The sequence below is a fragment of the Urocitellus parryii genome, chromosome 6 (genome assembly GCF_045843805.1).
Source record: "Urocitellus parryii isolate mUroPar1 chromosome 6, mUroPar1.hap1, whole genome shotgun sequence".
Lineage (NCBI taxonomy): Eukaryota > Metazoa > Chordata > Mammalia > Rodentia > Sciuridae > Urocitellus > Urocitellus parryii.
Window position 1 is genome coordinate 21,002,013 of NC_135536.1, and position 26,631 is coordinate 21,028,643.

Here is a 26,631-nt window from a genome sequence, read left to right on the forward strand (position 1 = left end):
TGATAACTCATCTCTTTCAGAACTTCCTAAATTATATTTACTAAAGATAAATAAGGAATGGCTGATATGGAAGGTCTTTGCTAGTTAGATTTCCTTCTCCAAATCTTCCAGCCTTAGATAACCGTTATTTCAGTACTGAAGCTTTCAAGAAAGAACATCCCAAGGTCAGTGTGATCATTATTCTCTCTTATGTACCACCAATGTTTATTTTTAATTTGAGGCTGTTAAATAAAGCTTTAATAGGATTTTAATGGCATGTTGGACACACTTCAGGGTCCAGAGATGTGGCATCGTATTTGGGAATGTCATTATCTAGATTAATTATCAATACTGGGCAGTATCATTAAAGCAATATGAAAATAAGAAATGTTGCAAATAAAATTTTCTAAGCAGAGGAAAACAACATTTGATCTGCAACTATTTAGTAATTATTTTTGAGTGTTTTGTGCGTGTGTGTGTATGACATGTGGAATTTTTTTGTTGCTGAAAAGCTGCATAAAATAATTCCAGAGAAGGATTTTACTTATTCAGTTTAATTTTTAAGGTCAATTTATTCTCCTTAAAATGTTAGCTATGTGTCTAGGTGCCCTGGCACATGAAAAGAAAGAACATACTCTTCTCAGTTCACTTTTCTTTTCCTAATTTTATTATGTTGACATAAAGAAATGGTTGAAGTGTGTTAAGGGAAGGGCTTTGAATAATTAACAAAATCCACTCACAGCTTGGTTCTGTCTCAACATTTTTAATAAGTAACCAAAAATGACCACTGGAAAAACAATATATTTAAAGAGAAAATATTTCATCCATTTATCAAGAGCATACCTACTCTATAATTCCTAACAATTTATATAGCACTTTTATGTTTAATTATATCTGTTTGCTTTTAAATAATACTATACTTCTATGTACTTGCACAACATTTATATATATATGGTACTTGCACAGCATTATATATATATATATATATATATATTAATTAATATTATATATACATGTATATAATATTAATTTGGTGGGAAGTCTTAGAAATTTAAAGAATGAACAACATTATTATGCTTATTCTGTGGTTTGGGTACAAACATAACTATTCAATTTTGACAAATCTAAATGTCTAAATTTTAAAAAGCATCATTATTTTATGTTCACCATTGAAAAAGAAAGTAAATAATTAACCCATAGCTTTTAGTTTTAGTGCTGAACCACAGGATAATGCAATGTCTTTGAAGATATTTTTAATGTCAATTACACTCAACATCTGTAGTTTTAACAATGTACATAACTCAGTTGAGAGGTGACATTGAGAGTGGCTATGACCAAGTTTAATCACTGACAGGCAATGACAAGTATGTCACCCTTGTGTTCTAACTGAATGTGATCATAAAATATATCCTGATTTTAGAGATGTAGATTTAAAAAAAAAGAAGAGTAAATAAAATGATAAAATGAAAAAAAATTAGAAATGGTAGAATGTAGTATTTCAAATCCTAGATTCATCCCTGATATCCTGTGTGCTACTCTCATCTTTCTAAATGTCAGTAGTTTTTAATTGTTCAAATAGATAACAAGGGCAACCCACACATCATATATCATGAAGATGGGCTTACATTATCTTTAAAAGCACATGGTAAAATTATGAGTTCAATCTGTGTATGTGTACAATTAATGAGGACTTTTCAGCAGCAGCAGCATATCATCTACAATATTTAGTCTGCTTATGTTAAAATCCTGCTCTGAAACTTATCAGCTTGTAAACTTGGAAAAGTTGGTTAATCTCCTTGTGCTCATTAAGGTTATCTCATAATAGTATATAAGGATGAAAGTCCTCCCATGTGACTTAAGTAAAATCTGTGCCTAGCTAAAGCGGCTGTGCTCCTTTGCTATTTTATTGCTAACTAGAGAATGTTCCTCTTACACTGCATATCCATCTGCAATGGCCTCTATAATGTAGAATATTGCCAGACTTAAAAATTCGTATGGAATGATCTGGTCTTTAGTTCATGACTATGGACATCTTAAAGGTAAAGGCTTATAGATTAATTTGCAGTATTTTTTTTCCTTCCTGTGCAATTTAGTGTAACATTCAAGTAAGTAGCAGTGGTTGCATATAGATGTATCATTTATATTTTTTCCTATATCCTTTCCTTTCTCCTATCCAAGTATAGTGGTAGCATAGACAAAATAATGAAATTATATGAATTTTTTAACATTTAGAGAGTAAACTGTAATTATTTTATAAGACAAAGTACATTTAAATAATACATAATATAAAATCATACTGGGTTATGCAATTAAGTTTTAAGAGCACTTTCTGAAGAGTTACCCTATTTATAGTTTGTGTTCTGCTGTATAAAGCACATGATGAAGTGTCCCTGAAAAATTTACTATTTAAGTTCAAAGCTACAGATCATTGAATACAGTGCCAAGAAAATTAAATGTGTGCCCAATGAGCAAAATGCTGTAAGTGAATTTGAAGCCCTCTAGAGAACACATCAGTCAGCAACGTGCCATCAACTAAGCTCCAGTTTACCTCCTTGGCCCCTTATAAGAAAGAATTACTGGGGATACCAAGGTTAAGAAATGGTAGTTCTACTTTGGCAAAAGAGCAGCTTTATTGTGTTTATGAAGCTACCTTATTTAAGAGTCTCTTTTGAATATAAAGAGTTCTAAATTATATGTAAAACCGGTAATAGATTTATTCAGTCTTTATCGGACTTGGGCTTCAGAAAGTCTGTGACTTTCTGAAATTATTAAGAAAATGATTTTTAATATATACATTTGAGAGTTTCTCTGATTTCATCAGAACTTGAAAAATGACTTTGAATACCAAAAGGAAAATAAATACTCGTACATAATTTCTATTTATGTGAAAGATTAACTATTTTCAAGTCAAGTACTTTATCTCATATATATTCAGAATTTTATTTTAATTGTTGCTTCATCGATGAAAAAATGAGAAAAAGACTATATATGTGTGTGTGTGTGTGTGTGTGTGTGTGTGTTTGTGTTGCACAAAATTGAAAAGCTAGTAGTTTGTGGATCCAATAGCTGAACCAGATAGATATTCTCCAAAGCCAATGAAGTGAAATTCTCTGTGCTTCAGGAAAGACAGGTCTGATGTGGAAAAAAAGATTTCTGGCAAAGGAATTAGAAAACTCTGGATCGAATTCCAGCACTAGCTCCTCTAGTAATGGTAAAAAGAGTTAGGTTTTCTTCGAATGCCTTTTTTGTTTTTTTAACTCTACTGTAGAGTTGTTGGGCTTAGCAAGTAAAAATATAGGGTATTCTGTTGAATTTGAATTTCAGATAAATGGTATTTTTCAATGTAAATGTATCCCAAATATTTCACAGAACATAACTATACTTAAAAAAATTATGCTTGCTGATGTTTTCTAAAATTTAAAATTAATGAAATATCTGCATTTTATTTGACACCCCTCTTGGCTAGAATAAGGGGGCATAAAGCATCAGAAAGCAGATTTTCCTTTTCTTCCAAGAATTTATATTCATTGTTTAAAGTGGATAAGAAACACAAACACATGAAACATTTTAAGGAAATGCAGCCCCCTGAAGTAGGCTGGTGTGACTCATAGTCTTTCTTCTCTCACCTCGCATCTTCTTCTCATTACAGATGCATTTGGCAAATCTGGCACATGTGTGTTTTTAGTGAAAAGTAGGATAATGCCTCTCTTCCCTTGTCTACTTGTTGATTGAAAGAACATGAAGAGATTCAAAAGACTGCTCAAAGTAGATCGGTCAGAATTTCCTGGTGGTTTATAAAGATCAAAGATTATTCTGAAAGAAAAATGGTCATAAAATTTAGAAAGTCAGAGGGGATGGTTTCTGAAGCCAGATTCAGTGGCTATCAGGCTGCATGTGTTCTATGTCGAGGAATTGAAAGCTTCTGGTATATGGACGTAAAACAACTTAAGGGTCTTCCACAGAAGATGTGTTAATGGAACTCTAAATTAAATTCTAGAATGCAAAAATAGAGTAGTGCTGTTATATCTTGTGAAATGTTCTCATTTGAAAATCCATGCTTGTACATCGCCATTTGTCTGTATGTATCTGATGAAATGGAAACTGTGTCCATAAAGGCTCACAAGAGCATTAATGCATAGATTTGCCGTCAGACAGAAGGGACTGTGCCTCATTCTCAAAGCAGACATGAAATCTCATTGAATGAAGAGACGCCAGTCCCCAGTGGGAGGCAAATGTTTCAGGGTGGAGAAACTTTGAAAATTTTAAGAGTCTTTGCTTTAAGATACGTATATTTGATACCTGAGAAGTATGAAAACAGGTGGTTGTAAATATGCAAAATATAAAAGCAGAATACAGACCATATTTAAAATGTTCATTTCAAAAGCACCGATAATAAAACCTGGTATTTCAAATGGTGCAGGGAGGTTTTAAATCATCGTATTGAAAATTTTAACACATGGGAAATTATCTGTACCAGGTAGGATATACGTCAGGCTATAGTAACAATCCCCAGACTCAGAGATTAATAGAGCAAAGTCTATTATGGGTTTAGAAATTCTGTTTCATCCTAGTCACTCAGGATCTCAAACTGATAGAACAGCCACCTTCTTTACTGCAAACAATCACCACACAAGGGAGAGAGAGAGAGAGAGAGAGAAAGAAAGAAATAGATATCGATTATTGATTTCTGGAGATTTTAGCACTAATAAATCTACGCTTTGTTGTGAAATTATACTTATCATTTATCTCAAAATTCCTTAGATAGAACTAGTATCAATGTCAATAAAAACACAAGGAAATAAGGTAGTATAATCCCAACATAATGCTGGAAATTGAAGGGTGGAAAGTATTTGGCTAACAGTTATAGGACCAACCAAAACATCTACTGTCATGCTTATTTATTTGTTTATTTATTTATTTATTTATATTTTATATTATAACAAATACAGAACAATTTAGGAGAATATGTTCAGAAGTGAAATCTGTTGTGGTTGGATCTTAAGTCCAGTGAGAATCAAGAGAGGCCTGCATTCATTTTAAGACCAAAGCTTACATATTTAGGGAGAGGTGTAAAAAAGAACATTAAAGTAATTTAAAACTGCCATTGCTGGGTCCTATTTTTCAAAAACACACATTAGAATCATGTTTGATGCCAGGAACTCTCCTAGGCTCAGGGGAGACCAAAGTGAACATGGTAAACGCAAACCTTGCCTTTTGGAACTCAGTCTTGCAGTGCTAAAATACTGCTTCTAAATCACTACTGAGTATATTCTAAAGATGAAATACATTATTCATAATTTATGTGTAGGAAGAAACTTCAAATGTGCAGAAAGAGGGTGGGAGAAACATACTAGAATCTTAGCAATATCTGAAGAATGAAGCGACCTCAATCTAAGAATAGAAGAAAATTGAGAAAACATAATCCCCTGAGCATTTGTCTCATGCCAATGTTAACGCAAGCCGGTAATATTCATTTATATATGTTTCACTGCTACACTATGTCTCAGTAAAAAAAAAATAAAAAATACTTTTCAAGTCAGCAAAATTCAATACTGCACATCACTCCTGAATAGAAGCTTGCATTGTGTGAATTGTGTACCTTCCCCAAACAAAACTAGTTGTTGAGACATGATCATGTGGAGGTGAATACATCTGTGGAAACTTATTTTAATTATTTATTATGTCTAATATCTAGCATCAAATTTTCATGGTGTGTTCTAGATTCCTATCTTCATTCACAAAATCCATATTTTAAAACTCTCTTACTCTTAGAAATCAACTTTAGTTCACCAGCAGAAGTGGTCTCATACATGATCCACTTTTACAGATACCTCAATGATTTCTGTTAAAGAACCCCCATGTGAATGATCACAATTGTATTCATTGTTTTGATCATTGCCATTTCCTCATTGCAATTGTCTCTCAAATTGTAAAAAAAAAAATTCTTTAAAAAACACTAAAAAGACTAACAAATTAATTTGAACTCCTTTATATGAGTTTTTTTTTTTTAATTAAGGGGGAGGGTGTTCAAGGGTTGTCTTGTTTTCCAAAAAGACTAGGAAAGAAGCTTTGAAAATGGAGATCTGAATAAAAAAGTTTTTTAATGTACACCTTTGCTCACTAACTTGGTCAGATTGTAAAGCATAGCTAATGCATTGAGGCAGTGATATCACATTTTGCAAGAGTCTTACTTAAAGTAGAACATACTGTTTCTTCAGGAGACGATTCCTTGGAGATATTCCAAACACAGCAGTGAATCCACTTGTTCACACCATGTAAACTGAATGTTAACGGTCAATATCTCCCTCTTCCCTCTGCATTTATACAAAATGTAACCTTATATTTTTAACATTATGAAGAAGAAAAATGAGATTATTTTAAAGAATTTTTCCTATTAAAATTAAAAATTAAATAGTCAATGCCCTCCCTAAAACAAAACAAAACAAAACAAAACCCCCCAAAACAAAAAAACAATGGACATAGGTTCTAAAAGCAGTTGTATTTAGTGAAGGTAGGTATTCCTCATACTCAAAACCAGGGGCAAAAGAGAAACATAAATTGAAAAGAATAAAAAAAAAAAAGGAGAAGGACCCAAAAATTGAATGGAAAGGAAGATAAAGCATAAGAAAAAAAATTTCCAGTCATGAACTAGGGTTCTAGGTCTGTATCTCTTCCTTCCCAAGAATATCAATTGTCCAAAGTTTAATGTGGGAGACACAAAGTGTATTTAATATCATAAAATTATCCTTTGCAAAGGCTGTATATTATCATTTTATTCACAAGCTTAATGCCTGCCAGTCATTCGCAATCTGTGGGATGTCAAAACACAGGGTCCAGTTATTAATTGCCCTAGTTGAGTAGCAGTATAATGTATTGAGATATATACTCACATAGAGACAATAATACCTTCATGCTACCCAAAAGTTTTAGGAGAAAGAGTTTTCATTTTAGAGGAATGGATAGATGGCATCAACTTGGGCATACACTAATTATCAATAATGTCCTTCATGTCTGGACAATGTGTCAAAGACTGTGGATTCCACAAATGGTGGAATTCAATGACAGCTTCCTCTTTAGAGATTCACCAAGGTGATACTAACCTCAGAGGAAATATCTAAATTATTCATAGAATAACCTGGACCTTAGAAACCTAGGCTCATAGCCAAAATATATAGATGTGTTACATTGGGACAAGCTGAAGTAATAAACAAGCCCTAGGTCTCCGCTGGCTGTCACAACAAATCTTTATGACCAACTAATTTTACAGGTTGTACAGTCCTGTTTCAGAGTTACCCAGAAACTCAAATCAGTAGAGGGTCCTCTGTCTTAAACATTTGCTTCAGTTTGATGAAGCAAGGGAAAGAGCATGCTGAGGACTCACACTTATTCTTCTGTTTTAACCCTAAAGTAAAGCATGTCCATTTTGTTCAGTCTTTAATTGGAATCTGTCCTGGTCTCACTTAACTGCAAAGCTGAAGATGAACAATGAATAAAAATAAACTATGTGCCTCTATTACAGATACTCATTACAAAGTGACTTGGCAAATGGAGTTCCAGGTTCATATCCTTCTGAGGGCTCACCCGGGACTGGACAAGAGGCATCTACACAGTATCCACCTAAACTGAGGATCAGAAGACTCCTCGTGCATGTTTTCCTTTCGATCAATTGCCTAGAACATTTGCAAAATTCAAAGGATAAAGGACAACCTGATAAGTCCTATGATTAACGTGTATTGCCCTACAGTCAAGAGTCCAGACTATGAAGAAAATACTGCAGTTATTTTCTTACCTGCCTGAGACTTTGGAGTTCTTATACACTACCGTTAAAGGATTCCACAGAATCTCCTTCAAAATTTAAGTTAAAAAGTTACCTCTGCTCACTCATGATTTGGGCCTCAGTATGGGGAAGAAGATATATCTGTTTATCAAAAGATTAAAATATAATGAAAATATCTATTGAACACATGGGCAGGGCAGAGATAAATCCACTGGTCTGAAATCCAGTCTTCTCATTACTTGGAGAATGTCTGCAGTCAAGAAAATAAGTAAGTAACCAGCCTAATTTCCCTGTGGCCTGGACAACTGGAACTCTAGGAAACAGGCACTAATGCTATTCTCTAATAGAAAATTTCCTATCTATGAAATGCTTTCCTCAGGTATCCCAGGTTTAGAGATGCTTATCAGCAGACCATCTATTAATTGGTTAGATAGGGCTCCTGGTTACAATAATTTCAGGTATAAACATTCTTGGATATATAATGATATGTTTCACAAACTATCTGTCCCTACTGTGTGAGGAATTCTTTATCTCTTACTCTGGACCAGAGAAGGTATGTCCAATAAAGGAAGGAATGGCCTAAGGAGTCATGTGTGATGTTCCAGATAGAACTCTCTTACTCTGAGAGTTAGTTGACTTGTCCTTTAGAAAGTACACTGTCTGTTCCTCTCTCTACATATGCCAGGTTCTCTGCCTTTTACAAGGAATATTCCCAGAGTAAACCTCAGCTGCCGAATTCCTTCTCATGCTTTAGTATGCAGCTTCAATGTAATTTCCTCAAGGAAGCATTCACTGATAACTCCAAAGGTCCAAATGCCATAGCAAATATAGCCATAGTGCCAGGGTTTTTTTTTTTTTTTTTTTGAGAATTTGAGATGTTTCTCACTTAAACAACTATTTGCTTAGTGTGATGTTTTACAATTCACTAGAGTTCCAAGACTTAGGGACTACACCTATTTTCTTTACTACTGAATTTCCAGGATCCAGTTGGTTTATTGCATGAAGTTGGTATATGATAAGACCTATGAGAATAGCAGGGTCAGTTATTCATAATACCTGGCAAGTATAAATTTCACTGAAGCTAGGAGTAACTTATCTTTGTGCTAAGATTATTCAGCATCTACTTTCTTTTTATTTAAATTTGCTTTGGAACAGAAAATTGAAATGAGAAATTTTCTGCTTAATTTCAATTGAAACTCTAAAGACAGAAAATAATATATTCCACATTAGGCCTCTAATAAAGAATTCAAAATATGCTAAGAACTACAAAACTGTTCTGTGATCCCCACAAGCAACCTTTTACACTCTATAAAAGAGAAAAGATTGTAAAAGGAAAAAATTCATTTGGAAAAAGTTCACAGAATTCTGTGCTTCCTTTTCTACCATCTCTCTCAGGCTTGGAAGTCAGGCCATTCTCTCTTGTGTTAAGCCAGGTGAGTAGGAATGCAAGGAGTACATTCCTTTTGGAGTTTAGGAAATACCAGAAAATATCTACATCTTGCTTAGGTGATATCTTAATGAGACCCTTTGAAACTGAAATAAACTTGTCTAATCCAGGCCTTTTCCCTAATTTATATTCTCCATAGAACTTATTACGTTCTTATATAGTATAGATTTGTAAGTCATTTTATTTCCTTTTGGATTTCTTAATAAAATATAAGTTCCATAGGTCCAGAGATGTCTCTTTAGTTAATTAATAAAACCTTAAAATTTAAAACATTGATATATACACAGTATATGCTCAATTACTATTTGTTAATAAAATGAAAAATCAAATACAACGTTTTGAAGCTAGAATTATCTACCAACAAAAGAGAATACAAAAGCTCTACTGGAGAGTAAATTCATTTTTTACTGATGTTAGGGCAAAAATGAATGAGTTTGTTCATATATCTGTTAGACCCACAGCATTACCCCAATGAGAGAATTCCATAATGCATCATTTGTCAGAAAATGACCAGTAGCCTACAAGAACCAAGATCTGGTTAATTTTAAGGGAACTGAAGTTAATAGTCCATAAAATAACCAGAGAAACCCAACAATTATACATCAGTCACATGAGGATTCTTAAATAGCCAAGCAAAACTGTATCCTGTTTCCTTAAACTTTTTTTAAGTGAATCTTATTCCTGAGGGGCAAGAAATAGCAGCAACGCCTAAAGAAAGAATTGGAAGGTAAAACAAAAAGAAAATAAACAAACAAAAAAATGGCAGGTTGTTTAAAAAGTGAATAAAGACCTTTGATACAGACATACAGTTTCAAAATTCTGTCAAGGCCTTACAAATCTCCGGAGAAAAAGAAGACTATTAAAGCACATTATATTGGGACTATTAGTTTTGTATATAGGAGAAAAGAATATGAAAGGAAAAAAATTAATCCTCTTCCACACCATACAAAGAAATTAATTCCAAATAACAGAAGGTCTTCAAATCCTTGGAAAGTTAAATATTTGTACATTGTGACATCAAATTTCCATTTCTTTCTAAATACCCCACAGAGATTTTGAACATGTGTACCAGGATACTTCATATCTTATTGTTCATAGAAGGATGATACAACCCAAAACAGCCTAAATGTCCACCAATAGGAAAATTGCTAAGCAAAAATTAAGATATTTATACAATTTTAAAAATGGAAGTAAGGAGACTAGACATGTAAAACATATGTCAATCTCAAAAACACGTAGGCTAAATATTTTTCAGAAGGCTAGACACACCTGCAGACTTACACATAGCTTATATGTATGTGTATGCTGTACATACAAGTATGCCACTAATTAAAGAATGATTACAAAATATCTTTAAGGTTTATGCAATGTAAAAATGAAGTAAGATATATAAATCAAGACAAAGATAGTGGATGCTTCTGAGAAGGGTGTTAGACACCTGTAATAAGGGAAAATCCATAATAAAATGGAAGATTTAGTAAAATTTTAGTTCTTAGTTTGGTTGGTGAGTTCACTTTCTCTTATGTTTATAATATACATAAATGGAGCAGCTATTCTTTGGTAAGTCAGAAGAAAGGCTTAAAAAGTCATTTACGACAGATTGAAATAAGATTTATGAGACAGGAAAACTCAAAGTGCTGTACTAACAACTACACAGTGGGACCCAAAGGAATCCTAAGTGTTTACGGGAAGAGTGGGTACTTACGCTCTTTTCCACCAATGGGACAGTGGTTGCTTGATGGGAAGAAGCGATGCGGTATGGTGGATTTCCAGGAAGAAGCAGAAAGATGCTAAGGAAATGGAGGTAAAGGAAAGCAAAGACTCTTCCGGGAATTGCTAATTGTTCAGATGTGGCTGGAGAACACAGGGTAAGGATAAGAGCCCAGGGCAGCAGGCTGCAGGCTCTATGTCGCCAGGGCATTGCTTTGCCATGTTTTAATTTCTTTAGGGATTCATTTAACTTACAAAAGAGACAGAGATGATAAGTTCACACAGGAATCCAGAAATGCTTCAAGACAGAAATCTTAAAACTCCAAAAATAAATCTGTTTCGGCATCAATATCAGGAGAGAGGCTGATTAAATATCTGATATTTGAAATGACAGGACAGAAAAAGTTAAGCGCATGCAAGACGTTAAATGTCTGGATAATGCAGAATTCTGAAACCCGAGTTAACATGCTACCAACCTTAGATTAATAATAAGGATTTAGTGAGAAAGCAGCTTTTGGATCAGCGCCCCATTATTTAAGCCCAGTTGTGCTGTTGCTAACACTCAAGAAGAAAGCTCATCATTTTGGAAGGAACAAGCTTCCATGTGTGTCATGGTACATGAAAGATAAATGGGAAAGGGGGAAGCAAGGAATTGATTCAAACAGAGCCTCAATTCATGACAGTTTTAAAGTACATTTAAGGATGTGGTTTGATGAACAATTAAAATGCAAACCAGCAAACAGCATACTTTGGGAAGGTTACTCTTTTTTTTTTTTTTTTTTTTTTTGTTTTATTGTTGGTCATTCAAAACATTACATAGTTCCTCATACATCATATTTCACAGTTTGATTCAAATGAGTTATGAACTCCCAATTTTATCCCGTATACAGATTGCTGTATCACATCAGTTAAGGTTACTCTTTAAAAATAAAAAAGCAACTAAAGGACCAAATGCAAAGATGGGTAAAGAGAACAAATGCCTTCACAAAACATGTAAGAATACAATATCCTTAAAATCACCTGTTCAGTCAGCCCATGAAACAAATTAACTTTTAACATTTGATTGTGCAGCATAAATTTACATAGTAACTTTAGTAAAAATTATTTTTGGTTTCTTGTCTTTTTAAATTCATCAGTCCAAATTGATACTAAATATTACGATTGTCATATGTTTGCTAACCACAAGTTTCCTATCTAGCAAATGCATTCAATTCGTAAGTGAATACTAAATATTAGAAAATACTACATATTATATACTAAGTATTAGAATTGTCAAATGTTTGCTAACCACTAGTTTCCTTCCTATCTAGCAAACACATTTAATTCCTAAGTAACATTCTCCCTTATCAGGATTTCAACAAAAAACTTAATTCTAAAGAAATAACTTATTAACATCACCAGTCAAAACATTGAGGCTGTATCAGGTAGGGAAACAAAAACCGTGCTAATTGTTTCAGCAGAATACCCTGTAGTGCATTGGTTTAGGCAATATTAAAAGAAAATAAAAGAGAACTTTGAGTGAACATTGATATAGGAATGAGAGCAGTCCTTCTAGCACTGAGGTTAAAAGGTGGGAGTTTGGATTTATAAGGATTTAGAAGCTGAGAGGCTGGGCCTCTAGATCTGGGATTCAGATCTTTGAAGAAGGAGGATGGTATAGTTACTCTGAGGTGGGTCCTTGACAGTGGTTCTGAGATTGGTAGAAGACACTGGAAACTAGAAATCAACTGATAGTAACTGGTCTGCTGGGTGAAAAGTTCTTCCTAAGCAGAAGCTCAGAAGGTGCCAGCCTAAAGGGAAAAACAAATGCAGTTTGCAGAATCTCAGTGCCAGCAACACACAGCTGAGCACAGCAGGGAAGATTTATAGTTGAGAAACAACAGCTCCTTGAACAGACAGGGGAAGAGCTGTTGCACTTTGAGGGCCTTTCTCATCAGAACTTGAAGTACAGACAAGCAGTTGGTAGTGCACTAGGTGGCTGGCCATTTGTTCTGCTTGTTCACATGCGGGGCTTATTTCCAAGCCTCAGTTAAAGCAAGAATACTGAGTACATAAAGTCTGTTAACATAAAGGTAAAATTATAAATTCTAAAGCCCCCTGGCATTTGGTAATTTGGAACCACTCATGTAAGGAAAAGTAAATGAACAGGCAACGTCTGACTTTAAAATCATGAATCATTAAATGTAATAATGCCAAGGAGATCTCAATTCTAGCATAATCAAGGTATACATTACAAATTAGCTGCCAGGAGGCTTCCTCTTTGTCAATCAATCAACAACTAATGTTTAATTGAGTTGACAAAGTATTACTCCAAATTTGCTGCAGGGACCATGTATGGGGTCAAATTATGAAATTGCTGTTGTTATGGGTCAGAAATGGTCATGTATGGGCAGTTTCCTATGGTTCAACCTAATATATCAGTTTTACTTTGGAACATCAGCTGTGGATGAAATGTACACTTTATTTTAGAAAGTGAGTGGTTTCATGTACATTTGAAGAAGCTTGAGTATAACAGTTTAAAACATTTTTTTAATTATTTTTTTTCTCTCCTGGGCAGAGGTTGAACCACTAGACTTACTGAAAAGGAATCACCCAGGAAAGCCCTAAATGTTGTGGTTAAGACTCTGATTATGGAGTCAAATAGATATATGCAGATACCTTCTTATTATTATCTAGCCCCTGCCTCTTGGAATATTGTTTAACTGATTGAGCCTCAGTTTCCCCATTCACAAAAGGGAAATGCATTATTTGCCAACCAAGATTGCTGTGGAGAGTGAATAAAATATGGAGAATTTAAAAAGCTTTAATGGGATCTATCATATAATAAAACACAGTAAATGGTCACTTATATATTTTATGTATCATTTTTTCTAAATGTCGATAAATAATAATAGTACGTATAACAGAGTTGTCATGATTACCAAATGAGTTATTTTATATAAAGTGTAGTGAATTGTTCTTGGACATAGGAAATGCCATGGGACGATATACTCTTCTTAAGCAATGTCACCTAATAACTATTGGTGCTATTACTACTAATAATTATTATTGCTGTCATTTTTATCACTATGGTACATTTTTCCTCAGCCTCAACTCAGAATTTGTACCCAGATGACAAATATGTTACAGAGTTGTATGTGTTGTTCCCAAACAAACTAGATGTGGTGGGGGCCAGTGTGGATGTGTGGTGAGGGTTAAAGAATAAATGATGGGTACAAGTTATTCCTTGGTTAGCAGTTCTCACCCTATCTTCGACTTGGTAAATATCATTCAAAAAGAAAAATCTGTGCCAGATGCTATCTTACTCCATTCTCAGTAGCAATTTGAATCTATACTACTATCATTCTGACATCGATTACTCAACAATTCTTTACTGGGAGATATAAAGTAATTGAGCACATAGAAGATGACAAATTACGTGACAATCACATAACTTTGGTGCTGGAAGGGATCTCAGAGATCCACTGAGGATTGGACTCAATTTTTACAAATTAGGAAACTGAAACTCAGAGAGATGAAATCAAAGATTTGGAATGACTCTGCTTTTGAAAGAATCCTAGAGGTAAAATACCTTTTGCACAAACCCCTCAGATAAATACAAAATCCCCAATAAAAGGCCATTTTGATTGTTTGGAAATGATTTTTGAAGGTTCTCATTACCTAACAGTGGAATACATTCTGTTTTCATGTAATTCCATCAAAAGTAACTCCTCTGATGTTTCTAAAATGTTTTTCTTGCTGATCTGAACTGTATTGTAAAAACTAGTATAATTTCATCTTATTTATGAGAATTTCTCTAGGCTTATCTATGTATAGAAAAGTAATTAGTAAGAGAGATTGTCATAAAAAATTGCTTCCCTCAAAATCAATCTAGTGCACATCCTATAACCTGAGGAGATAACCATTTCGTCACAAATGCATGTCACTGCCAGTCAGTTTCTGTTCCACCTGTAGTAGTTTCAATAACACCAGAATTTTACATTATTCATGGATTGTCAAAACCTGTGGATAATTCATTACCAGCTTCACTTTACTTTCTATAGACCCCCCAAATCCGCCTAATGTGTTATCTTGCACATTTTCTCAGGTCAAAGTAATTTAAGTCAGCTCCTCTTTGTCTGTCTCCCTCCCATCCTAACACCCTTGACTAGATTTATGTCGTCCCTTCAAATACAGTCATATTGATGTTCGTTAAGTTTAATAAAAAGCTATTTTCAAGGTTATAAACTTAATTTATTGTGATATAATTGTCAGTGCTGTTAATATTTTCCATGCTTAATGTCATTGGTTGTATTGCTACAAACATACTTTGCAATGCAAGAAATGACTCTGACATGTGAGTCTGTGGGTGTGCATTTAACACACCGCCTTCTCTAGCAATATATCACCACATGTGGCAGGTTTTGATGAAAAGAAAATAAGACATCAAGAAGGATTTCTGCATTATCTTTACCACATTTGTCTTCATCAGAGAGCACATTGTTAATGAAAGTATACAATGACAGCCCTGGAAAATGTCATATGCATTTTTCAGCAGAGAGAGCACTGAGTTGCAGAATGATATTTAACTACACAAAAACTCAAGGATGCAGTCTTGTTTCTTTGGGTTGTGATTATAAGATTATGAAGCATAGACTCATTTAGTACTTTCTTATGTTTTTGTTAAAAAATGTTAAGGTCAACCAAAAAATGAGAAGCACAAATGCTCTTTTGTGTCTCCAGTTTAGACCCAAAATGTTTTCAGAGGTTCAAGAGAATCAATGAACATATGCATTTATTAATTGAAATTAATACAAATACAGAATATCAAGATACTCTTTTGGCAAATATTGTCACTCACTAGGCAACATTCTTAATCCAAAAAGGCTGTTATGGAGAAATAACTATGGAAATCTTTCCTTCTTTTAACTAAAACTTTATTGCTTGATCCCTACAAACTCTTAATGGGAAGCAAATTATTTAGATGGACTAAACAGAGACTGTAATTTTTTCTATTGGTCAGAACAAGGTCTAATTCAAAGAAATTGTCAATAATACAATCAAAAGCTTAAAGATAGATTTAAGGAAAAAATTGAGGGATAAACAATTGATTTACTCCATTTTTTTAGAATTTTAAAAATCTGTTTTAATTCATTATACATGAAAGTAGAATGTACATTGACACATCATATGTACATGAAGTATAATTTATCATTCTTCTAGTTGTACATGATGTAGAATCACACTGGTCATGTAGTCATATATGTACCTAGGGTAATAATGTCTGATTCATACTACTATGCTTCCTTCCCCCATACCCCTCCCCTTTCTTCAGTCCCCTCTACCTAATTGAATGTAATTCCATTCTTTCCTAACCTCTACCTCACCCTGCCCTTATTGTGAATAAGCATATCAGAGAAAACATTCAGCCTTTGGTTTGGGGGACTAGCTTATTTCACTTAGCATGATTCTCCAGCTCCATCCATTTACTGGCAAATGCCATGATTTCATTCTTATTAAGGATGAATAATAGTCTATTATATATATGTATATATAACTCTATTGTGCAATATATATATATATATATATATATATATATATATATATATACACATATGTGTGTGTGTGTGTATCGCATTTTCTTTATTCATTCATCCCTGAACAACTAGGTTGGTTTCATAGTTTAGCAATTGTTAGTTGAGCTACTATAAACATTGATGTGGCAGTGTTACTGTAGTATGCTGATTTTAAGTCCTTTGGGTATAAACTGAGAAGTGGGATAACTAGGTCAAATGGTGGTTCCACTTCACGTTTTCTGAGGACTCTCCATACTGCTTTCCATAGTGGTGGCACTTACTTGGGATTCCATCAGCAATGTATGAGTTTAGCTTTTTCCCTACATCCTCACCAACATTGATTGTTGCATGTATTCTTGATAGTTGGCATTCTGACTAGTGTGACGTGAAACTTTAGAGTAGTTCTGATTTTCATTTCTCTAATTGCTAGAGATATTGAACATTTTTTTATATATTTGTTGATTGATTATATTTCTTCTTCTGTGAAAATAGAACAAAGAGGTACACTTCATTAAGAGGCTAATGAGAACTTTCTCCACTCTGGTTCTATTGTGCAATATTGTAGAGTCATTTAGAAAGACCACGTTGAAGGATAAAAAAAAAAAAAAAAAAAAAAAAAAACAGTAAATATCAAAATCATGGGCCTTTCAAGAAGCAACTTCCTTGGTTACAACGGGCTCCGTTCACTGATCTTAAAATAGAAGGAATCTTTTCAAACAATCTATTTCAATCATATAAACTTGCTTTGTGCTTTAAAATGGATTTTCCTCCTAAATGAACTATATAAGAAAGAATAATATTTCAAGGAGAAGAGAACTGTTCTATGGATATGGAAATAATGGCTAGGACTTTGTTCAATTTATCCTCCCATATCTAAGATTAACTTAAAATTCTCTTTTGGTGCTCTTGGTAGTGAAGTTCAAAAACTTCAACAAATCTAGAGAAATTTATTCATTTTATTTTTGAAGAACTAAAAAAAAAAAAACAAATTAAGTGACTTGGTCAAGATTACATGGATAGAATTTGAACTAACACTAGAATAGGAAACAAATAGGAACATATGTGCAATTCTGCTCCTTTGTAGTTTTGTGTAAAGTGTTCATTCAGCATTAATAGTTCAAAATATATTTAGGACCAAATAGGAACTCTGCACTTTCTTTATATCACTAAGATGTACTAACAACTTTAAACTCTTTTGTTCTTATAAAAATTTTCTAATCATGATTCATTTCCAACATGAGACAAACAAAAGCAACCCAGTACTAAAATAAGAAGTATATACTGATTCAATTATATATTAAGTATAGGTGGTACTAGCCACCTGGTACTAGACTCAGTAGAAGATAAAAATTTCTTTCCCCAAATTATTTACACTGTTCATGGGGATATCTAAACAATATTAGGAGAGAGAGAAAAAAAATTGATTGTCACATTACATTTTATTTTATATTGTTATTATACTATATCATGGAAGAGAATGTACAATCAGACAAGAAGAATTAATTGGGTATCTACACAAAAGCAAACAAATGTGTCATTTTGCACTTGAGGAAAACTGTATTTTTTTGTTTATTTTATTTATTTATTTATTTATTTTTTGATGCTATAGATGAAGCTCAGAAACTCATACATGTAGAAACTGTCCCTGAGCTACACCTCAATCCTGGAAGAGTATCTTAAAATATGAGATGCTGGGAGTAGAAGTTTCACATAACCAAACCTGAGAGTATTGCCTACTGAGTGTCAGTAAATCTTGCACTTCAATGACATAAACAGTGAGAAGAATGTCCTGATATTTTTATTGTATTAAATTCAAATAACACAGGCATGTGTTCATTGATTGTCTTTAACCTCTATGAGCAATGTTAATGATAATTCTGTTATATTGGATTACTTGCCTGAAAAATCTTTGCATATTCCCTCATCAATATTGGAGGTTTGCAGGCTGAGTAATATATTTTCCAAATTTCTAGAGGACTTAAGTTTGTAGTTCAGTTTTCCCAACTAAATGTGGAAATTTTATATTCAAGTTCACTGGTATTTGCTGAAAACACAACATTCTGCTGTGACAAAAGTCAATTATTTAAATATAAGATGTTATTATAGAATCCTTAAAAGGTTTCCTGAGATTCAAATAGATTCGACAAATAATATCGTATTGATATACATGTAAACTGTGAAAAATAAAAAGATTAAGTTTCCTTTAAAAACATGATTTTGCAAATTAAAATTTAAAAAGTGCTCAGGAAATAAAAAACATGATGCAAAATAATTTTGGAATAACTCAGCCAATTTTGAATTGCAATTGCAGCCAGTGGAAATTGCAGACTGAAAGTTCCTATCTAATGTGACTCAGAGAATGGAAAGACTTCAGTTGTTACTAATTAAGTATTCTAGTATCAGGTCAGGCCCAGCAACCTGCAGAGTGACAGAGCAGCCACACGTGCCTGCAGGGAACGCGGACCTGCGACCCACCAGTAGGACAGGTCCAGCGGCCTGCTGAGGGGCAGGCCTGTCCCCTCCCCCAGGGCCTGCAAGGTAGGCGGGACTGTGACCACCAGCAGATCAGGCCCAGCGGCCTGCTGAGGGGCGGAGCCGCCCCCTCCCCCCCTCCGCACCTGCAAGGTAGGTGGACCTGCAACCCACGGGCAGGTCAGGCCCAGCAACATGCTGAGTGACAGAGCTGCCACACGTGCCTGCAGGGAACTCGGACCTGCGACCCACCAGTAGGACAGGTCCAGCAGCCTGCTGAGGGGCAGGCCTGCCCCCTCCCCCAGTGCCTGCAAGGTAGGCGGGACTGTGACCACAAGCAGATCAGGCCCAGCGGCCTGCTGAGGGGCGGAGCTGCCCCCTCCCCCCGCACCTGCAAGGTAGGCGGACCTGGGACCCATCAGGAGGTTAGGCCCAGCAACCTGCGGAGTGACAGAGGTGCCCCTCGCGCCTGCTGGGTAGGCGGACCTTTGACCGACCAGCAGAGCAGACCTAGGGCCCGCCAGCGTGGTAGACGGATCACAACAATTGGAGGAGGATCACAGCCACTACCTGCCCTGCAAGGGTGATTTTTCAACTATACAAGAGCAATATAAATAAATAAAGGGAAAATTTCAAAAACACAACAGTTTCACCAAGCAGAAAGAAACGCCAGCAGTATGAAAAGACAAGGAAAGAAAGGACCACAGGCAATGCAGGACAACTCAACTTTAGAAGAGGTAATAGCTGCAACAGATGGAATGTCAGATAGAGAGGTCAGGATATACATGCTTCAGATGATCTGGAGTCTCAAGGAAGACATGAGACAGCAAAATCAGACAATGAAAGATCACATTGACAAGGAACTACATAAACAAATCCAGGAAGTAAAAGATCAATTTCACAGGGAGATAGAGGTAATAAAAAACAAACAAATAGAAATCCTAGAAATGCAGGAAGCAATAAACCAACTTAAAAACTCAATTGAGAATACTACCAGCAGAGTGGATCACTTAGAAGATAGAACATCAGACAATGAAGACAGAGTATTTCAACTTGAAAAGAACATAGACAGCTCAGCAAGTCTGCTAAGAAACCATGAGCAGAACATCCAAGAACTATGGGATAATATCAAAAGACCAAACTTAAGAGTCATTGGGATACAGGAAGGCACAGAGCTCCAAACCAAAGGAATAAACAATCTATTCAGTGAAATAATACGAGAAAACTTCCCAGACTTGAAGAATGAGACAGAATCCCAAATCCTAGAAGCCTACAGGACACCGAATGTGCCAAATCATAAGAGATCCACACGTAGACACATTATAATGAAGATGTCCAACATACAGAATAAGGAGAGAATTTTAAAAGCTACAAGAGAAAGGAAGCAGATTACATTTAGGGGTAAACCAATCAGGATAACAGCTGATCTCTCAACACAGACTCTAAAAGCTAGAAGATCCTGGAATAACATATTTCAAACGCTAAAAGAAAATGGGTTCCAACCAAGAATCGTGTATCCAGCGAAATTAAGCTTCAGGATGGAAGATGAAATTAAAACATTCCACGATAAACAAAAGTTAAAAGAATTTGCAGCTAGAAAACCATCTCTTCAAAAAATCCTTGGCAAAACACTACAGGAAGAGGAAATGGAAAACAACAATGAAAACCAAGAGTGGGAGGTAGGACAGTAAAGGGGGGAAAATAATCAAAGAGGAAAACAAATCAGGTTTAATAGCATTAATAAACAAATATGGCTGGAAGAACAAACCATATCTCAATAATAACCCTAAATGTTAATGGCTTAAACTCACCAATTAAGAGACACAGGCTAGTTGAATGGATCACAAAACAAGACCCAACAATATGCTGCCTACAGGAGACACATTTGATAGGAAAAGATATACATAGACTGAAGGTGAAAGGTTGGGAAAAATCATATCACTCATATGGACTGCGGAAACAAGCAGGAGTGTCCATACTCATATCAAATAAAATAGATTTCAAGCCAAAGTTAATCAAAAGGGATAAAGAGGGACACTACATACTGCTCAAGGGAACCATACACCAACAAGACATAACAATCATAAATATATATGCCCCAAACAACAGTGCTGCTATGTTCGTCAAGTAAACTCTTCTCAAGTTCAAGAGTCTAATAGACCACCATACAATAATCATGGGAGACTTCAACACTCCTCTCTCACCACTGGACAGATCTTCCAAACAAAAGTTGAATAAGGAAACTATGTAACTCAATAACACAATTAACAACCTAGACTTAATTGACATATATAAAATATACCACCCAACATCAAGCAGCTACACTTTTTTGTCAGCAGCACATGGATCCTTCTCAAAAATAGATCATATATTATGTCACAGGGCAACTCTTAGACAATATAAAGGAGTAGAGATAATACCATGCATCTTATCTGATCATAATGGAATGAAACTGAAAATCAATGATAAAAGAAGGAAGGAAAAATCATGCATCACTTGGAGAATGAACAATAGGTTACTGAATGATCAATGGGTTTTAGAAGACATCAAGGAGGAAATTAAAAAATTCTTAGAGTTAAATGAAAACACAGACACAATATATCGGAATCTATGGGACACATTGAAAGTAGTTCTAAGAGGAAAATTCATTGCTTGGAGTGCATTCCTCAAAAAAAGAAAAAACCAACAAATAAATGATCTCATACTTCATCTCAAAATCCTAGAAAAAGAAGAGCAAAACAACAGCAAAAGAAGTAGAAGGCAAGAAATCATTAAAATCAGAGCTGAAATTAATGAAATCGAAACAAAAGAAACAAATGAAAAAATTGACAAAACTAAAAGTTGGTTCTTTTAAAAAATAAATAAAATTGACAGACCCTTAGCCATGCTAGTGAAGAGAAGAAGAGAGAGAACTCAAATTACTAGCATACGGGATGAAAAAGACAAGATCACAACAGACACTTCAGAAATACAGAAGATAATCAGAAATTATTTTGAATCCTTATACTCCAATAAAAAAGAAGATAGTGAAGGCATCGATAAATTTCTTAAGTCATATAATCTGCCCAGATTGAGTCAGGAGAATATAGACAACCTAAACAGGCCAGTATCAATTGAGGAAATAGAAGAAACCTTCAAAAGATTACCATCTAAGAAAAGCCCAGGACCGGATGGGTATACAGCAGAGTTTTACAAAACCTTTAAAGAGGAAATAATACCAATACTTTTCAAGCTATTTCAGGAAATAGAAAAAGAGGGAGAACTTCCGAATTCATTCTACGAGGCCAACATCACCCTGATGCCCAAACCACACAAAGACACTTCAAAGAAAGAAAACTACAGACCAATATCTCTAATGAACCTAGATGCAAAAATCCTCAATAAAATTCTGGCAAATCGGATACAAAACCATATCAAAAAAATTGTGCACGATGATCAAGTAGGATTCATCCCTGGTATGCAAGGCTGGTTCAATATACAGAAATCAATAAATGTTATTCACCACATCAATAGACTTAAAAATAAGAACCATATGATCATCTCAATAGATGCGGAAAAAGCATTCGACAAAGTACAGCATCCCTTTATGTTCAAAACTCTCGAAAAACTAGGGATAACAGGAACATACCTCAACATTGTAAAAGCAATTTATGCTAAGCCTCAGGCTAGCATCATTCTGAATGGAGAAAAATTGAAGGCATTCCCTCTAAAATCTGGAACAAGACAGGGATGCCCTCTCTCACCACTTCTGTTCAACATAGTTCTCGAAACACTGGCCAGAGCAATTAGACAGACGAAAGAAATTAAAGGCATAAAAATAGGAAAAGAAGAACTTAAATTATCACTATTTGCAGATGACATGATTCTATACCTAGCAGACCCAAAAGGGTCTACAAAGAAACTATTAGAGCTAATAAATGAATTCAGCAAAGTGGCAGGATATAAAATCAACACGCATAAATCAAAGGCATTCCTGTATATCAGCGACAAATCCTCTGAAATGGAAACGAGGACAACCACTCCGTTCACAATATCCTCAAAAAGAATAAAATACTTGGGAATCAACCTAACAAAAGAGGTGAAAGACTTATACAATGAAAACTACAGAACCCTAAAGAGAGAAATTGAAGAAGACCTTAGAAGATGGAAAAATATACCCTGTTCATGGATAGGCAGAACTAACATCATCAAAATGGTGATATTACCAAAAGTTCTCTATAGGTTTAATGCAATGCCAATCAAAATCCCAACGGCATTTCTTGTAGAAATAAAGAAAGCAATCATGAAATTCATATGGAAGAATAAAAGACCCAGAATAGCAAAAACAATACTAAGCAGGAAGTGTGAATCAGGTGGTATACCGATTCCAGATTTCAAACTATACTACAGAGCAATAGTAACTAAAACAGCATGGTACTGGTACCAAAACTGGCGGGTGGACCAATGGTACAGAATAGAGGACACAGTAACTAATCCACAAAACTACAACTTTCTTATATTTGATAAAGGGACTAAAAGCATGCAATGGAGGAAGGATAGCATCTTCAACAAATGGTGCTGGGAAAACTGGAAATCCATATGCAACAAAATGAAACTGAATCCCTTTCTCTCGCCATGCACAAAAGTTAACTCAAAATGGATCAAGGAGCTTGATATTAAATCAGAGACACGGCATCTGATAGAAGAAAAAGTTGGCTATGACCTACATGCTGTGGGGTCAGGCTCCAAATTCCTCAATAGGACACCCATAGCACAAGAGTTAACATCTAGAATCAACAAATGGGACTTACTCAAACTAAAAAGTTTTTTTCTCAGCAAAAGAAACAATAAGAGAGGTAAATATGGAGGCTACATCATGGGAACAAATCTTTACTCCTCACACTTCAGATAGAGCCCTAATATCCAGAGTATATAAAGAACTCAGAAAATTAGACAATAAGATAGCAAATAACCCAATCAACAAATGGGCCAAGGACTTGAACAGACACTTCTCAGAGGAGGACATACAATCAATCAACAAGTACATGAAAAAATGCTCACCATCTCTAGCAGTCAGAGAAATGCAAATCAAAACCACCCTAAGATACCATCTCACCCCAGTAAGATTGGCAGCCATTAGGAAGTCAAACAACAATAAGTGCTGGCGAGGATGTGGGGAAAAGGGTACACTTGTACATTGTTGGTGGGACTGCAAATTGGTGCAGCCAATTTGGAAAGCAGTATGGAGATTTCTTGGAAAGCTGGGAATGGAAACACCATTTGACCCAGCTATTCCACTTCTCGGTCTATTCCCTAAAGACCTAAAAAGAGCATGCTACAGGGACACTGCTACATCGATGTAGCAGCACAATTCACAATAGCAAGACTGTGGAACCAACCTAGATGCCCTTCAATAGACGAATGGATAAAAAAAATGTGGCATCTATACACAATGGAGTATTACTCTGCATTAAAAAATGACAAAATCATAGAATTTGGTGGGAAATGGATGGCATTAGAGCAGATTATGCTAAGTGAAGCTAGCCAAGCCCTAAAAACCAAATGCCAAATGTCTTCTTTGATATAAGGAGAGTAACTAAGAACAGACTAGGGAAGAAGAGTACGAGAAGAAGACCAACATTAAACAAGGATGAGAGGTGGGAGGGAAAGGGAGAGAGAAGGGAAATTGCATGGAAATGGAAGGAGACCCTCAGGGTTATACAAAATTACATACAAGAGGAAGTGAGGGGAAAGGGAAAAATAATACAAGGGGGAGGAATGAATTACAGTAGTGGGGTAGAGAGAGAAGAGGGGAGGGGAGGGAAGGGGAGGGGAGGGGGGATAGTAGAGGATAGGAAAGGCAGCAGAATACAACAGACATGAGTATATCAATATGTAAATCAATGGAAGTGTAACTGATGTGATTCTGCAAGCTGTATACGGGGTAAAATGGGAGTTCATAACCCGCTTGAATCAAAATGTGAAATATGATATATCAAGAACTATGTAATGTTTTGAACAACCAACAATAAAAAAAAGTATTCTAGTATCTTGTCAAATCTACATGTACTTTGAAAATTATTGGGGAGTTACATTTCACGGAATGAAGAGGTCTGCTTTGCTGTGAGCACATCTTTTGCACATCTTTTTTTTATTATTTTTTTTTAGAGAGAGAGAGAGAGAGAGAATTTTTTAATATTTATTTTTTAGTTTTTGATGGACACAACATCTTTGTTTGTATGTGGTGCTGAGGATCAAACCGGGGACGCATGCATGCCAGGCAAGTGCGCTACCGCTTGAGCCACATCCCCAGCCCTGTGAGCACATCTTTAGTGTGGTCTCTGGAAGTCTGAGTTTTGCTTACCCTAGATTCAGACTCTAGCCTTGTGTGGAAAATTGGTGGCAGGAATTTATCATGGTTCTTTAATGTAGAATTTTCCTGTTAGTTAGAAGATGATTCCAGAATGATTTTGTCATCCCACTTGCCTTCTAACTTTCTTAACAAAGATTTCCTTATGACTCTTCAGCAAAGTTTATCTTTAAAATGTGAAAAGAAATGAGGAAAATATCTTTCACTAAAATCTCTACAAACCATAGGGAGCTGCATATTCAGGAAATCTGAAAGGAAGACATTAATGTACACTTTTAATCTATATTGAATTGTACTTACCTTATTTGGGCCTCAGTTAAGTTCAGTGCAAATGGAGACATGGAGCACTGAACATGAAACTCCTGTTTCTTGTTTGTTTGTTTTTAAAATGATTTAATCAAGGTAAGAAGCAGTAAAGACTTACAAACTAAAAAATCTCCATATTTCTTTTCTTTTTTCCCTTATATGTCCTTGTAACATGAAGGAGTAGAATTTTATTATTTTAATAGTGATCAGTTCAACAAGATGAGAAGAATATTTGAGGCCTTTCTACTGGACCTGTTAAAATAATAATGTTCAAATTTCACCATGCCAAATATTTAAAATGATATAATAAATGCAGAAATAAGGTACAGGAATTAGGTTAAAAATATTAATCATCTAACTGATAATCAATATTTTCAAATAATTTATGAGTACTTAAATTCTGCACTCTCACAGGTATTCTCATCATATGCCATCAGTTGAAATACACAAGAAAATTTTATGAAGTAGAAATCAAAACAAGGCAGCTCATGTTTAGAGTATATTGTACACTCAGCACTTATAATCAGCAGCTTTTATTTCAGCAATACTAAACAACTATTATCATTTTTAAAATAACCATTTTATAGGCTTGAGAGCCTATACTTTGTATTTGCATTCATTGTCAAGCATGGAGCAGGGTTTGGTCATTTAAGTTTTCATGCCATGCCAAATACCTTGTGATTTGTACCAAGGTTCCCACCAGGGGTGACAGAGCACTTGCAACTAACAATTCTCACTCCTGAGAGAGTGCCTGTCTCTGAAGCTGCTAAAGATCACATTATATATAAGCTACTTCCGTTGTAAAGGCCAGTGGAAAGCTATAAACTGAAAGGTCATACCTCATGTGGCTCAGAGAATGAAAATAGTTCAGTTGTTGTTAATTAAGTTATCTCCTATCTTGTCAAATCCACATGTACTTTGAAAATTATTTGGGAGTAACATTTCACTAAATGCAGAAGCCTATTCTGCTCTGAGCACATCTTTAGCATGGCCTCTGGCTTAAGTCTGAGTTGTACTTACCCTAGATTCAGACTCT